The sequence below is a fragment of the Diabrotica undecimpunctata genome, chromosome 2, assembly GCF_040954645.1.
Source record: "Diabrotica undecimpunctata isolate CICGRU chromosome 2, icDiaUnde3, whole genome shotgun sequence".
Classification (NCBI taxonomy): domain Eukaryota; kingdom Metazoa; phylum Arthropoda; class Insecta; order Coleoptera; family Chrysomelidae; genus Diabrotica; species Diabrotica undecimpunctata.
This window is the reverse complement of record NC_092804.1, coordinates 129,632,118-129,650,018: the sequence shown is the minus strand read 5'-3', so window position 1 is coordinate 129,650,018 and position 17,901 is coordinate 129,632,118. Positions and strand designations below refer to the sequence as shown.

At 31.6% G+C, this 17,901-nt stretch overlaps 1 protein-coding gene and 1 long non-coding RNA gene across 4 annotated transcripts in view; both read left to right on the top strand.

The window, feature by feature from the left end:
* Positions 1 to 17,901, top strand: part of LOC140434866 (uncharacterized) — a 541,244-nt gene that overhangs the window by 51,661 nt on the left and 471,682 nt on the right. The gene's annotated exons all lie outside the window — the stretch shown is intronic.
* On the top strand, positions 7,499 to 17,202 carry LOC140433442 (uncharacterized). Its single transcript, XR_011949969.1, has 3 exons — positions 7,499 to 7,710; positions 7,823 to 7,893; positions 16,630 to 17,202. It is a non-coding gene; the product is annotated as an uncharacterized lncRNA (long non-coding RNA).

The following is a 17,901-nucleotide window of genomic DNA, read 5'->3' as shown; positions in this document are numbered from 1 at the left end:
CGTTCAAGATGGAAGCAAGTTGTGCAGTCAGCCAAAACCCACCCCGGGTTGTAGTGCTACGAGAAGAAGAAAAATAATTTGTGCACAATGCTTCCTCAATCGGTGAAAATGATATACTTGTCCATACCAATAAAGACTATATATTTTAACACAAATAATAAAGCTGATAGTTCTGCAGTATATATTGAAGCTTCATTCGGCAATCGACATGATTCTTTGTAATTAGAATTCCAGTGATATATTACACAACCCTATTTTGAAGCTTGGAGCCGTCAGCAAAAATATATTGAAATATATATACACTTATCTTTCATTATTTCGTTGGTAACACTTTCTAAAAAGATTGAATCCATGTAATATGTTTTTATTATCTTGGAAAAGAGAGTTCCGTAACTGCCGGAAAGCGGCAGTTCCATTGTAAAAAGTTTACAGGGTTAGCTATGTCTGAGAAGGTGCCGTTTGAACAAGTAAGTCTTCTTGAGAGATTGATGCCGTACTTACCACCTTTTTGTCTAGGGATATTTATTGTGGAAATTATTTTTTTTTTCTAGCTGATTCCAAAGGATCTCGAGAACTTGAATGTTGTCGTTTTAAATTTGATTTTTCTGGACTAATGCTGGTATAAAACATTTATGAGAAGAACTTTTTTCCGAATAAAGCTGATTGATTTTTAGTTACTTGATAGGACTGATGATTGAGAGTTGGCTGGCAAGAAAGAATTACTATTTCTGGCAGCAATATTGGCATACGAGACTTTCGGAATTTTTTTACAGACATCAAAGAAATTTAGAATTAATGATGACATAGTATTCTTAATTTGTGTCTGCTCAGAGAACTCAGGGCATGCACTTAGGTGTGTCGTAAAATGATTACCTTGGCAAAAGAAAAGAGTTGAAGTTGAAGTTTTGTGTTATAACAATCATGACATTGATTGCACCTGGAACGTGCTTTGCATTGAGATCCAAGATGACCAAATGTTTTAAATTTTTTTAATTGTTATTAATAAAGCCTTTGTGATTCGGCTCCTATTAGTCGTAGAAAACTCTTTTTTTTTAATCTTCGTCTCGAAGCCAGCTATAATAATCTGCAAATTAGAAATTTGTAGGGTACATAGGGGGCGCTGCAGCTCTAAATGTTTATAACTGCAATTTTACAACTTCATAAATAATTGTTTTTAACGGGTTAAAAAGGTTTTTCATTATTTCCTAGTGGATTATGAAAATCTACGGTTTTAGGAAGAGAATGAAATAGGAATTAGCCCTCTACAATTTTTTTTGACAATCCTTTGAGCATTCAAAGTTGAAGGGCGTGGGATAAACTAATTAACATATCTCAGCAAAAAATTAAGTGATCTAGGCCTACTTCACCTCATTCGATTTGTAATTTTATAGGCTTGAATGTCATACATTTAAAATAAAAAAAAAAGAAATTTTGCAATAAATATTACGTTTTTTAATTTTGACCTTTATTTGTCATTTTTTCAATAACAAATAAATTAAATTGAACGTATACCGGCTCAAATTGAAGGTCTTTTAGGGTACTTTCATAATCTATACAGAAATTACCCATTACAAAACATAATTTGGGCTAAAAATGAAAAAAACCCAAAAAATACGTATTTTGCACCTATAAACGCTCTCAAATAAACAATAACCAAAAATTTTTTTGTTGAATGAACTGGGGGATTGCTCCTGAAGTTGCCCTTTATAACCTAGGCCACATTACATAAATTCCTGGATTACAGTGCAAAATCACCCTTTTTTCCCCACAGCCTGGGCTAATATATATATATATATATATATATATATATATATATATATATATATATATATATATATATATATATAGTGTCTATTAATGACACTAGATTACTGAAACCAAACAAATTAAGTCCAGATTAGTAACATAAATAAAGCATGTCGGATTCAAAATTTGCGTTGTCTGCTTTAGATAATTCGCATAAGCATTTATACAAAACAGTATTATCGTTAAAATTTTAGAAAATCAACTAAAGCTACTTAAAAGAAATAATTCAGTCTCTTTCATTTGCGTAAAAGGACATGCTGGTATCCCGGGTAACACCAAAGCAGATTATTTTGCAAAAGAAGCGGCTTCAAAGGGATTAGAAATTAGCTGGCTTGATAGAAGTGATTTAGTCTCGCTGCGTAAACAAGAATGAAAAGAAAACTACGAAATTGAATGGAATGCGTTTTGTAACAGAAGTAACAACCTTTATACAAAAAATCATCCTGTTTTACCTACTGCGCCTTTTGCTGCAAGAAGTCATCCCAATAGAAGAGTATATTCAATGTTTGTTAGATGCCTTGTTAATCATGCTACTGTGAAAGCCTATCTTCATAGATTTAATTTAAGTGAAACAGAACTTTGTGATTGTAATGATAACACTGACGATATCAATCATTGGATGTTCGGGTGCATATATAATGATGCTGCTATTAAGTATCAATTAGAAAATCTGATAAAAGAACAAATACCTCTTCCTCAGTGTCAATCTTCCATTTTATATATCTCTCGCCATAATATTAGGCTTAACCAAATTTTTTGGGAATATTTAAAAAGGACTAAAAGAAAAATTTAGGATGGAATGTGTAATGTGAATGTATAAATCTAGCTTTGTTCCTTCTGTCTATCCTTGTGTTATATAGTTACCTCCTAGCCGTTGCCTGTCTTGTGTTGTAATAAAGTCGCTATGAAAGGCACCTTAGCGTGAAAAGTATTTCTATATTATGTAATCCCTTGTTGGTTCTAAATATTCACTTTAAGTTGGTTAGGGCATTGAATGGAACGAATGTATGGTTTTTTATCAATCTACTGATTCTTGTGATACTGATGTTTACATTATATTTTTAATTTACCTCCATGCGAAGTACTATTTTGTTAACAAATGCAATAGGTCAATACATCATTAACAAATTCAAGTAGTCAAATACATTATCGTGGCTAAATGGATCAAGTTATCCAAAGCCATTAATTAAATAAAAAAAATAAAGCAGAATTTTAATTCTAAAAGAAGACTCTTTATTTTTTTTATTCATATTAACGATTTTAACGAGGTACAGCTTTAGGTAAAAATTTGTCTGTATTTTAAAGGGCTCAATGTTCAATAATGATTGTATTTTTACTAATTAATTCCCAAAAATGATTGTAAAACATTACACTTCACACAGATCGAAGACTTGATAATATTATTACGTGAGGTAATTTCTGGATTCGCATTACCGAAACACTTTTTGTATTAAAATAAAAAATATAATTAGATTCTATAGAAAATTGCCTAATATTTGATACTATAGTCACGCAACACCGATCAAGCATACTTATTGGTCGGAATAATGTTTTCAGATTAACCCGGTCATAACCTCTGAACTATCTCTATGAACAAATCTACACTAAACTAGAGAACCATAAAAAACAATACCATGTTCGGTCACAAAAACAATCAATTTATTAATTAATGCTATACAGAGCCAGAAGCGATATTCTCGAGAGTACCCTTTTCGGGTACCACGTACCTACTTATAGAGATAACAAATGAAGATAAATTAGACGAGTCAACACACGTGTGGTTCATGCAGGGAAGTGTAAGGGGGCCATAAAATACTTTTTTTATGTTAAAAAAGTTTAAATTGCAAACCCCTACTTGTGATACATTATTGAAAAGACTATAAAAAATGCTATCCAATGGTATAAATAATAATTATACAGGGTGAAGCAATAATTATGAAACTTTGGCTTTAATGGAAAATTACTTAAGGTTTTTGTTGATTCTGCTAAAGAGGGTCTTAATATCAGCCGGCTTACTAAACCCTTAACTACAGAGATCCGGTATTTCTTACCGGTGGGCGGTCCCAAAACGCGGATTTCGTGGTATCCGCACCACTTCGCACTTACAATTTCATGTGTCTCAGTACCTCTCGGGCAGTTTGTATAACAGTGCTAATCAAAGCGGTCGGCGTGTATTGTGAATATTTTCTTTCGTAGCGTACATCAAAAATCTTAACCGGTAAAATTTACCGGAGGTCTGTTTTTGTGTTTTTAGGAAAAGAGTAAAGACATGGACTCTGGAAGTCATCCTGGACCTTCAAAGAGGGTTAAATTTGGTGACAAAAATTTTGAGGAAATTTTGCAAAAATGGAATGAGGAAATTGATTATGGCGCAAATGATGTGGACTCAGATGCAGGGTATTTACCAACAGACCATGATACTGAATCACTGAAGAAAGAAAAACCACTCATATTTGCATAATGTGCAAGACTCCGATATGTTTGCAATGCACGGCAAGAGTTTGCAAGGAATGTGCCACTTAATTTTTTTGACAATTTTACCTCTTGCGGATTTTTTCTTATGGATGTATAGATTTTCTTAAATGCTGTTTCATGTTTCTTTTATGATTCTATATTAGGTTTATTTGTTTAAAAAAATCTAAATTTTTGTTCATAGCATTTATGGCTGTTTGTTTCAATAGACCAAAAATGTTACCAAAATTATCCTTTAATAGATTATTCTTTAAAAATCTTGTATTTTATTATTAAAATTACTTATTTCATCCGTTTTCCTATATCTAGACACTACAGAAAAATACATTAACTTTATATTTGACGCCATGTTATAATGACCGGTAAAAAATACCGGGGCTCTGTTGTTACGTGGTAATAATGGAATGTCTGTAATTAAGGGTTAATGTTTTCTTTTTTTTTACCTTTATTATTTACTCGCATTACCTTTTTCTATAGGTTTTAACCGTTTTAACGTTTGGCATTTCTTTCCTTAGGTAGCTGTAGCTTCCTTTGTGGTTATTGTTAGTTGTTGCTCTGGAAACTAACAGGGTCTTCTAACTTTATTGCCACAAAGGTCGCATTGCTCCTGTAGTGATCCCTTTCCAAGTTACCATGCTTCTTTTATAACTTAGCTGCACCGTACTGATGACGACCAAATACTCAGAAAAGGCAGCAAAACATTTTAACATAAGCAGAACTACAGTTTTTTATTAATAAAAAATAGAGGTACCAAGAAACTCTCGAAAGAAGTCTGGAAGACCAAAACTATACTAAATTTAGGTATGCAAAAATAAAATTAATATTTTGTAATATCTCCATCAGCATCGATAAGAGCTTGTAGTCTTGGGTTCATCTGCGTGAAAGAAACTATGAAATTGTCTTCTTCATAGAGCTCTTCCCAAACCTCCCCTGTACCGTGCCACAGCTATTCAGCATTTTGAGATATAGATTTACGCCAATTCAACCATTTTATAATAACCCCCCACACATTCTCGATTGAGCCATGGTAAGGTTTCGATGTTGTTATTCTGGAGCCACTGGTTTATTATATTTGCAGTGTGAACAGGACAATTATGTTGTCGGAGAATAAAATTATTTTCTAGATACAACTGTTCTACACTGGGAAACATGATATTTTCTAGAATATTCAGATAAGTTTGCCAACAAACCTGCCATCAATACGCCATACTATTCCAATTCCTCTTGATGAAATACATCCACATACATTGGCGCTAAAATAGCCAGCTGCTCGATATCTTTCAACATATAGGGGATTAAATCTATTATTATCTGATCTATACACCCCAATTTTGTCCATTTTCGAAGATTGAAAAATTTTCTCATCTATAAATATTACCCTGTCCCAAAAATCTTGATTTTGTAACTGATAGTTTAAAGCAAATATAAGTCTTGATTGCTTCTTTTGTGGTTTTGCTGCAGTTCGATACCTAAGACGCGATGCTTTAATTCTGCGCCAAGTTGTTGTCTTTCTTCCCGGAAACTGTGACATAATTCTTGCAGTTTTCACATCATCAAAAGGATTCATACGATCTTGATGAGTGGTAGATATGTAGTTTGATCTTCCAGAACCTTGCTTTCTTTCGAGTTTCTTGTTCTCGCCATATTTTATTAATATTAAAAACTATTGTTCTGCTCACGTTAAAATGGTTCGCTATGGCAGATAGTGATCAACCATCTTGTAATGTCGTTACAATTCTTGCTTTTAGTTCTTTGCTAGCATGTGGAGCTATTTTTGGAGGTTAAACAGAATAAGTTATCTGACAAATTTTAAGATTTCGCAGTGACAGTGACAGTATGTAAATAAAAAGTATTTATCCTTCAAAATACGTCAGTCGTATCAGTTTTTTAGGAATCGCTGTACTTCAAAATACGAGTTTCTCAGGGTCGTATTTTAAATATCTGCTAATGGTGCATTTAAAAAACTCAATTTATTAAATTATAATATATATTCAAAAGATCCTTGATACATGTCGTATTATTGATAGAATTTGAATCTTTTTTGTGGGAATAATCTCCTACAGTCTGTCCCAAACCCTTCTTTCAGTGCGTCACTAATTTTGACGTCATATAGGATTTTAAGAATGTCGAGAATTATTGCATGACATTTTAGTTAAATCTGACAGTTGCAGGATCGTAATCTCTCTTTTTCTAATTGAAAATAATTTAATAATTTTAATATTAGTCTTTGTTCTTTCTCGATATATCTCGGCATATTTAAAATATTTTTATGACAATAAATACAAAATTAAATTTTCGCTGTAAAATGTCTGATAATACTAACCTGGAATGACAATTATCATTTTATCAGTTGACATTGTGAAAGTACTGTCACGATCGAGACAATATACGTCAAATTATATTTATGCGCATCATTGATTGGATATCTATTTAGCGTATTCTAAACTCCAACCAATTATACATCCGTAAGTAGAATTAGCTTTACGATAAAAAAATTTTCTAAGTTCTATGTATAATAATCACAGACTTACTTTTTTTCTGTCACTTCTAGCTTAATGTGTTAGAGAGAATTCGATCAACTATGACGCACTGAAAGAAGGGTTTGGGACGAACTATATATACATATTGTGTAGTTTTGTTTTTTTTCAAAATCTGTACATTTTCAAAATCAACAATTTGTTGGTTTGTACACTATGTTTGTGTGCCACAACCCTTCTATGTAGATACTGATGTGTTTGTAGAATATAAGTTGAATTTAATATCAATTCAATATTAACTTCAATTAAGTTGAATCAATATTAACATTGATTTAGTGACATTACTATTATTATTGCTAGGTATGGTTTGGGTTTGTTTTTAATTGGTATTGAAATTATTAATAATTTCCAATACCGATTGCGCAAAGAGACATATAATATTAGAGCTTTATATAGTTGTATTCTTTCGACTAAAAGATTGGGACAATTATATTTTTTCGCTGCTTGATCCGCATAAGCGAATTTGAAAATTTTTTATATCCTAAAAAAATATCACCTTCAGACGCCGCACATGAAGAATTTTATGAATCTATATATTTTCTATTGTAAAAACATGTTGATTTAATTTTTGATCTTGGTACACTACGCCTATGGCATTAAAATAATTCCGTATTTGACAATCAGACATTTTTTTACCTGGGTAGATTAATTTTTCTGACAACTACTATTCATCACAATGATATTTGATTTCCAAATCTTCCAGATGTAAAATATCCTCCAAATAAGGAATCAACCGGATTAAAGAGATTTTAATTTAGACAAGGTACAAAAAATAAGATGAGTATTTAAATCAGACCTTGATTTGTATACGTAAAAAACCAATGTCGATGAAAGACATGAGAAGTAGTGAACTCTACTGCTACAAATAACAAAGAATGTTAGAATATAGTGTATGGTAAACAGCTTTCATTATAAGAGATAAATATCTTGATTTTTAATAATTTAAAGAATACATTTAATAACAACAATTTTATCGCTTACTTTTAATAGTGATATTTACTTTGTAGACATGCAAAGAATTAAAAGATGTTGAAATAAGGTAACAAATAAAAAAGGCCAAACAAGTAGCAAAAACCAGGTAGGTAACAGCTTGATTTTAATCACATTCAACTTTGACAAATTTAAATATAATAATAGTGCTTCTTCTTCTTTGTTTTCTTTTTATGTAAACGTAGCTCTAACTGTTCAATCAATGTGCCTCCAGTAAGTTGTCGTTCCATTATTTTCGTGGTTTTTCTACTGATCGTGTTCCTATTGTTGAACCGTCTCTTGCCATCTTAGCTTCTCTATTTGTTGTAATTCGGCTTATATGATCATTCCATTCTACTCTTCTACTTCTTGCCTAGTGGTTGATGTTTTCGAGCTTGCCTCTAAAGGTCGTGGCATATTATCGTGCACGTTGCGTTTCCAGCACATAGCGTTTAGTTTCCGAAAAATATGATTTATATGGTTTTAAATATGAATAACGCACACTGTCCGGGACATAGGTCGTAACCGGTTGGTAAGGATAATGTGCATTAGATGTCCGTCGTTCTCCCCTTATTGTTTATTTAGGAACTTGTTTGATTTTGATATAGAGTATTTAAAAAAATAATTTTCGAGGCTATTTTGTCATTTATGCATGTGTTTTTATTGCTTTGTGACAAATAATCACGGAAGTGATAAACAAGTAGGACTTTTGTACAGAAGTGATACCTCTTCTTTTTAGAGGGTTTTCAGACGAGGATACTGTATGCGAGATACTGTATGCGAGATACAGAATTTTCGATGGCGGCTGTATCGGATTCACGGGCATGCTCGTCAGTATGAAAATAGTAGCAGTGCAGTGCGGTTATATTTTTGGATTATGGATGTAGAAGAGTGTGTTATGCTGTGGTACATATTAAATAAAAAGAAACTGAAAAGACGACGTAATTTGTGGGTTCATCCTATTGTAGAATTAAAAGAAACCAAGGGAACGTATAGTTTGCTGTATCAAGATTTATTGCAAGATCCATCGAAGTTTTTTCATTATTTTCGAATGTCTGTGAAGTCGTTTGAAGAACTTATAAAATTTTGGAAATTCAAATTTGGCTTCTATGACTTAAATTTAAAATAAATATGTGTACTTATCTCCAATTTGTAAATTGTTTACCTCGCCCTAAATAAAAAATGACCGTATTCCTTTCACAATAATGTAGTTTGATATTCGTTAAATAACAAAATTCCAATTAGCAAACTTTTAAAACTAAACTGTATACGTATGAAACAAAATAATAAACTATTCTACTATGTATTTATAAGAAAAACATGTTTATTTCTTACCATATTCATTTTGCTGTACTGCAGTCATGGCCTCAAAATTGTCGCTTAGAATTTTCGACCCAGCACTGCTGCTTTTTATTTCTATTGCAGTAATCTGGCGATGCTGTATCCCATAGACAGGGATTTGATTATACCAAACAAATAAATTTGTCATTATCAAATACAGCACGCTCCATTATTTAACTATATTCAAAAAACACCTTCTTTCTTTCGTTGCTCATTCACAATTATTCGACAGAAAATCGCGCGTCTATGGAATGTGGTGCAAAAGTATTCGTGTCTGAAAGCGTTCATTTAACATAATGGTTCTTCTATATCTGGCATACAGATACTGTCGGCGACAGGAAGGTCCGAGATACTGAATTCGGTATCTCGCATACTGTATCCCTCGCGCGTCCCGTCTGAAAAGCTCCATTTGAGTCTATGTAATATCTGCGTTTCGGATACGCGTATCTGGGATACAGTATCCCCGTCTGAAAGGGGGCTTAAAAATACTTTTTGGTTTGATATGTATGGCTTCGTTAAATGTAGTATTTTGTTTTTTAACTGAAGGTGAAATTAAATTTAAAACATATTTAAACTGGATCCTATTCATTCTAAAATAATTGTTAAACCTATTAATTATTATTAAATTCCTATTAAAAACAGCCTCGAAAATTATTTTTTTTAAATACTCTGTATCAAAATCAAACAAAGACCTAAATAAACAACAAGGGGAAAACGACGGGTATCTAATTAACATTATCCTTACAAACAGGTTACGACTCGTTACGCAGCCGTCGGCATCAGTAAAATATTGTGTTCGAATATACTGAACAAGTGTCTGAAACGCAATGTTCCGGACAGTGTGCGTTGTTCATATTTAAAACCATTTAAATTATATTTTTCGGAAACGATATGTGCTGGAAACGCAACGTGCACGATAATATGCCACGACCTTAAGTCGTACATCTGTGCTTCTAGCTGTCTCTGTTTCGAGCTTTCCGTAGCTAGATAATATGATGATCAATATTTTAAATCAATCGCTTGTTCTATTATCTGACCTTCCAGTTCCAATTTACATCTTTTGCTGTTATAAACCATGCATTTTGTCTTTTTTGGTCAAATTAACATGTTAAAATTTCTGGCGGTTATATTAAATTGGTGAAGCATACGTTGTAAATCATCTTCACTTTGGGAAAGTAAGTAGTATTACGTCGTCTGTATAGCAGATTATTGAAGGTTGTTTTTCTCCCATTTGGTATCCTATTTTATTTCTTACTTTTTTTTTGGATTTTATCCATAATACGGTTGAACAATTGAGGATCCTGGGAATCTTCCAATTTTATCCCATTGCCAGCTTCAATAGGGTCAATTAGTTCTTTTTCTACTTTAAGTGTGTTGTTTTGGTAGATATTTTCGATCGTCTTAATTATTCCTATGAAGTATTTCTCTTGCATACAATAAGTGGATAAGATCCTGGATAATAATGTTATAAATTCATTCAGTTTGTTTGTTATCACTTTGGTTGTTAATTTTAGTGTTGTTTAGTCCGATTTGTCTTCCTGTTTAAAGAGAGTAATTAGGAAGCTTAATCCCCATTCTTGAGCTATTCTGTTTTGTACTAATATTTTTTGGATTGGTTTTGTTTGGTTAGATCTGGTCCTCCGACCTTTATTGAGTTCGTTCGATATTCTGTCTTCTTCTAGTAATTTTCTATTTTTTAATTTACTTAAGGCTTCCTTTACCTCTTTCTCCTTAATATTTATTTCTTCGTAAATCCAAATCCGCTTTCAACAAATTGCGTCGTAATAATACTCCTGCCAATCTCCTGTCAATAAAACAAAGCAAAAAAACTTCAGGGCAAAATTACTTCTTATCCTTAATAATTCATACCTGCCCAAGCCAGGTCCGGAAGAAAATAAAACTTATACAGGGTCGCCAATCTAGTAATAAGGTTCCTAATATTATCATAGCCTTCAAAGCTATCTGCGATATCCTATCGATTTTTTCAACTTTCGCTCTTCACCTTGAAGAAAAATTTAAAAATAGGATTCCTATTTTGCTTCCAACTCCTCTCTTGTCTTTTGTTTTATAAATAATTCCATTGATCCTCTTGACATTACACAAGTCAATGAACATGTTACCCTCTATGAACTAAAATTAGGCTTATCCTCCTGTAGAAGCAATGCAGCAGGCTCTGAAGACATCTCATACATCTTCTTAAAAAAGTTCTATGATGTATGCCTTTGCAAACTACTAAATTTTTATAATCTTGTATGGAATTTCCAGCAATCCCAGTGAGATCGTGTGGTTCTACTATTATTCCAATAATGAAAAAGCCTAGCATACTAGTTACCTACCCTTAGTTAATTACCTACCAATCTTTTCAAAGAAATATATTATCAATTGCAACTTCTGATACAGAAAAACCCAATCAAATATTGAACAAGGGAATATGAGCATTAACATCATAATACTTTAGTGATATTATCGTTATAATTTTGATATTTTTTTAAGTAGGAAGTAGTGTTATATAGTAGCATTGTTTAAAAAAGACTCATTCTTTTTTAAACAATGATGGTAGTGTGGTATTAATAGGTAAATACAAAGTTTGAGAAGACATCATTTAAATATCTTTTCTAAGAAATATATGGCCGGAGCGAATTTACCTATGCCCCTTGCCCCTTTTCTGTGGGGTATTAAAATCTGACCGCGGGAACGAACTAGTATACACCCTGAAACAGGATCTTCCCTTCTCATTGCCAAAGCCTTATCGTCATATTTCTCTTACTACCACTACCGCTAAACTTCTTGAGAAAATGATTAATAAATGACTTTCTTAATTTCCTTAAACTATTGATAGCTCACTACAAGTTTAACCCTAATTAGAAAACTGAAATACAGAGAGGATAGGTAATACGATATAATAGTAAAAACCAACCTAAAACTGACGGTTTAAGACGTTTTCGACTAACCCACCGTATATCTGAAGGAATACAATACCTTATAATCCTATTACGGGGGTATTTTGAATGGTTAGAGATGAACGACCAGTGTCGTAGAGTATATGATTGAAACATTTATTTGAACTAAATAAATATATTTTTTAAATTGTACTTATGTAAATTGTATTTTTCAATAAAACCTATCTATTTTATTCAAAAATAAAAAGTTTCTTGCCATTTGTAAAGGATACATTTATTTAATTAAGGAAAAAGGCGCCAAATGTCGCCTGGCAAAATTTCCAATGTGTTTTAAATGTACCCATTATTTTCGAATCCGGAGAAAACTAATAAATATTTTTGAAAAATTTAAACCCAGAATGAAAGACTACATTATTACTCAGGGCAGAAAGTCCCTGAAAACTTCTACAATGTTTATTTTAATATGTTATGTAACAGGGGTGAAAATAAAAGAGAAAATATAGTATAATTTTTAATTGAAAATATTGCATGCAAAAGAAACTTTTTATTTATTCTAAAAAATATTTCATTCTGCCTTTAAATTTTTCAAAAATGCTTTTCAGTTTTCTCAGGATTTGAAAAAAAAATGGATACATTTAAAACACATTGAACATATTGACAGGCGAAATTTTGCGCCTTTCCCCTTTAGTACCTTACGATTACAACTACTATTACTTACCTTATATAATTACGATTAGAAAACTATTCAAATTCAAAATAAATAGGATCAACTTTGGAATCCGAGTCGTCTTGAGGGTTAATAATTAGGTTAATAATCTCTACGGTCGCATCACTTATGTTATCAAGATCCCACATTTTTTGTTCTTCTTCTATTACATGTCTTACTGCATCTTTCCAGTTTTGTTTTGTAATATGTTATAAAGACTCGTATAACAATTCACGTACAGCTTGTATTTTATATGACGTATTTTTTCTAGTCACATAACTTTTCATTTGTGCCCAAATGAGTTCAATTGGATTTATTTCGCAGTGGTAGGGTGGAAGTCTAAAGACTGTGATGTTTCGCCCTCTCCGCCATTTTGTCAACTACGTATTTCTTGAACTTAGATTTGTGTTGCCGGGCAATTTTTAAAAGTTCTGCTTTTACCATTCCATTTTCGTAAGGCAGATACTTATTCCGCAGCCAGTCAAGAATATCCTGTTTCTTCCACGCATTCGTTAGAAGTCTTTCTACTAGTCGTGAATGATAAGGTGCATTATCTAATACTATAATTGAATTTGGTGGTATGTGTTCAATCATTTGCTCAAAATACTCTTCGAAAACATCAGCTGTCATCTCCTCGTGATAGTCTTTTGTGCTTTTGGAATGAAATTCTAACAAACCATGCTTAACAAATCCTTTTTCACTGCCAATGTAAGAAATTATTAATCTACTGCCTTTACCAGAAGGTGGGGAGATACCAGTAGACCAACCTTCCATAAAGGCTTGCCTGGAGCTTAATATATTTTTATCTGACCAAATTTTTTTTAGAGTATGACCTGAGTTTACCCACGTTTCATCCTGGTAGAAGATGGGCTTTTCTTCAGCCCGGAATTTTCGTATAAATCTTAGATAATTTCTTCTCCAACATCATCTTTTCCTCCCGGTCAATCAAAAGTGATTTTCGGTCTAATTTCTCCCACCGGAAATTTAATTCTTTTAAAACTTGCCACAATTTAGTTCGTCCGATATGAGGCAAATCCGGGTTGTCTCTAACTTCTTGTAAAATTTTGTTTAGGTTTGGTATTTCTTTTTTGAAAAAAAATCCATGAATTTTCCTTCGAATACCATTTTTGGCAAATTCATCAATTTCAATAGGCTTTTTTTCCTCTCTTTAAGTGTTCGTTTGTGTTTGGGTTAGCTATACCGTGTTTTTTTCTTTCTGATAGGAACCTATATAAAGTTGACTCTCCTACGCCAGTCATGTTGGCACAACTTTCGACTATGTTGCGAACAGTGTTTGTGGGATTCTGAGAAACCAGAGCATCGTGAACATTCAGGACAATAGTCTTCTCTCTTGGTGAATAGACAGACTTACTGACTGTACGCAACAGTACCGGTGTAAAACTTGATGATCAAGCCATCACAAACAATCCAACAAAACGAGCACGAGCGAAAGGTACGTATATGTTCGTAGGTATATGGAATAAAAAATCACTCACCCACTGCATATAATTCGCAAAAGAAATATTCGAGACGCTAATTACTGCCGTAGACGCGGAAATACCGACGAGCCGTAAATTACATGCGATCAAAAACGTACTAAACAAAAAAATTGTTTTCGTTCGTAATAACTTCACCCTTTCAAGTTAAGTTTCGAATATAATTATATTATTAAAAATCTGGGGAATTCCATCTTAATTATCTTGCAACGAATAGTACCTTCGGATATGAATTCCAGGTTTTCTAGTAAAGTGATTAAACGCGAAGATTAGTATTGAAATATCCAAAGAGATAAGGTATTCTTATTTACAAAATTGTTAATGGTTAAATTCTTATTTTTATTAATATAATATAATAACCAACATTAGTCGTGAAAGTTTTAATTGTTTTTTTGCTAAATATATTAGTATTAAAATATTATCAATATTATATATAACAGTATTAAAACATTATATTATTATTTAATGAATAAACACCTTAGGAACGCCTATGATTTACGACCGTTTTATGAGTTTGAGGCATATTTTGTGCTCTCAACAATTTGTGAACGAAGAATACTTTTATCAATTTTGTTTTTATAACATCCATTTATATAACAAATTTATTAAAAAGTACTTTCTAGTTTATTATTATATTCACATACCTATATAATATGATTATTTTGTTTAATGCAGCAGCTAGTTTTTTAAATAAAGAATTGTTCAATGATCAAGTATTCTGATAAAAAAACACATACACTTCCCGTCATATAAAACTGGTACACTTTTTTTTCCCAATGTAAACCTGGGTTCAGACTGGATACAGTGGTTCGTGAATTAATTCGCTGTTGCCATCACAGATAACGGAATTGCACTAAATCTAATTAAAAAAAAATAAAGTTATTATTAGATAGGTATTATTTTTATCATTAACAATAAAAAACCGTATTTAATAAATTTAATAACCAGAGATAGGGTTCAGCTAATATCCAAAATATTTGAAGGATCTTTAAACCTAGATTATGGGCACAGGGAACATATCTACTGTATCTAATTCTAATTTTTTACTTCAATTACCTAGCGAACACGAACTGTATTTTGTATCAATAAGTTTAGTCACAGGCCAACTACCAAAATTAATTTATTATTTATTATATGAATGATAACATTAACAAAAACTAACATTATACTTTATCCAACGTAGATTATAAAGTGACAGATCCAATACCTCACTGTAATGTTTTATTATAATAATTTAAAGTTATGTCTAGATTGATTTTATCTATCACTATATTTGAATTGAAATATTTTCATAAATTATAATAAAATACAAATCAAGGTATGAGTACTTAATTGAGATAATGAAAAATTACAAAATTAATATGAGAATTTTTTAGGAATGCATGTTTAAACAAATTTAATGTGACTGACGGATCGAGAATGCTCGATGTTTTAGTTTTTAGAATACTCAAAACTGGCGGTCTATCACACAGCCCTGCTTTTAGCTGATTTCATATAATATTTTCGTTGAACTGGCAACAGTGCCCTAGAAATTAGAATGACACATGTGACAAGATCAACTTACACAACTTGAAAAACATGATTTTCGGTAATAAGAGTTGTACCAGTTTTTTATGACGCGAACGGTACATTTCAATACATTACTGTCGAACAGATGAAAATGACTCCAAAGCCCGTCCGTTCATTTTTTCTAATTCTAAACACTTCAACACAAGGTTTTTTGCTTAAGAGTTTAAGGGGTTACTCTAAAAATAAAAACTCTCTTTCATATCACTCTGTTGACGTTGTTTTAGACAGATTTAACTAATGTTTAATTTAACTAAAACCACTAAATGTCATTTTAGAGGTTAGAATATATTATTTCTCGTCATTAGTCATTAATAAATCTAACTTAAAGGTAACGGGTAGCCGGTATAACAATTGTCTGTTAAAAAATATATTCCTATATTCAAAGTACGAAAATGGATTGAAAATTAAAATATCACGAAAATAATTTCCACAAACACTGTCAAAACAAATCTTACATCACCGACCATCGTCATAATATGGCTATCTTTGTTCAATGTATGCTGTTGTGTGTGGACAGACGGTTCATCTTTTTGTTTCTGTGAGTTGAAAAAAGGGGCATAATATAAAAAATAATTCGTGAATAATGTCATACTTGTGCAAAAATCCAGCGCATGGACTATATTTTCCACTCACTTAACAAAGTTATTTGAAATCTAGCAAGATATGAATATAAAGTACTGAAAAACTTAAATACGTATATAAATATTGCTGTAATGTTTTGCATAAAATTTGTCTTAAGAGTTACAAGATCGACACCATATTTACATATAGTCGCCATACTGGCGCCACAATCTTGTTTTGTATATTAAAAATAAGTCTTTTTTTATTTCCAGGTAAGAATCATGTCCCTTTCTTCTCTGCAACATTAATTAAAAAGGTGAGAGTTAATTTATTATGATTACTATTATTGTGTGAACGATTAGCATTTTTATTGGTGGAATATGCAAATAAATCTCATTTTTTTGTTTGCAGTAAGTAGAATTTGCAGAATTGCAACAATAGAAAAATAATAGAAATAATAAATATTTCTAAGTGTCACTTGATTTACAATTTATCTACAGTTAAGCAAGATATCCTTCATGAAAAAGTTTCTTCTTGTGATTTCTACTACTTGCTTATAATCATGATAAAAACTGCACTTTTGTCTAGCAGCTGGAAACAATTTGACCATTTAAAAAAATATGTATTCAAGATATTTCATGTTCCTGCTCCGCTCCTAAAATATTTTGATTTTAAATACTTGAAGTATTTGCAGAAATTTATTTATTTATGTAGGTGATTGCTTATAACTACCAGTCCTAAATATTAGTGCTTATATTAAAATTAAACCTAAAACCAGTGTAGGACCAGTGGTTATTAACATATTTTCGTCAAATAATTTATAGTTTATCCTTATTTTGATCTATGGATTGGGAATTTAATCATATTATAAAGTGTGATAAAATGGAGATGACCATGTCCTTGAGAGAAGTGGAGAATACCAACCTAAGGGAAACTATGAACTGAAAAAAGAAGACCGGAACATTTTGTTTTGGAACCGGAAAGATGATATGATTATAGCAGAAAATTAGAAAAAAAAACTTAAATTTAATTGATTGAAGAGGATCAAAATAAAGATAGTTGACTATTGGAGGGGGCATGTAAAAATAAAATGCTAAATAAATATAGCTCATAAAATATATCTTTTGTAATATTTTTAATTCGTTTGGTTGGTACTTTTCCATTATTTACATAATGCTGCTTATATAAACACAAATGACATCATTATTTTGCATCTATCGAATTATATGCTAGTTAGTAGATCATCCAGCAGAATAAGAAATATGTGTTCTAAACACAGGTTAAGAAAGAAGGATAAAAATATAAACACATTATCATTATTTTGTATCCATCGAATTATCTGCTAGCTAGTAGATCATCCAGTAGAACAAGAAGTGTGTGTTCTAAACAAATATTGAGAAAGAAGGGTAAAAATATAAACTGTTTTTATGTATTGTGTGCTTTTTGATAATCTATAACAGGGATGACCTTTAAATATGTTTATGCGGATCGCCAAGCATTTCTAAAATTGATTTTATTTTATCGACTTTCTCCCATCAATATAT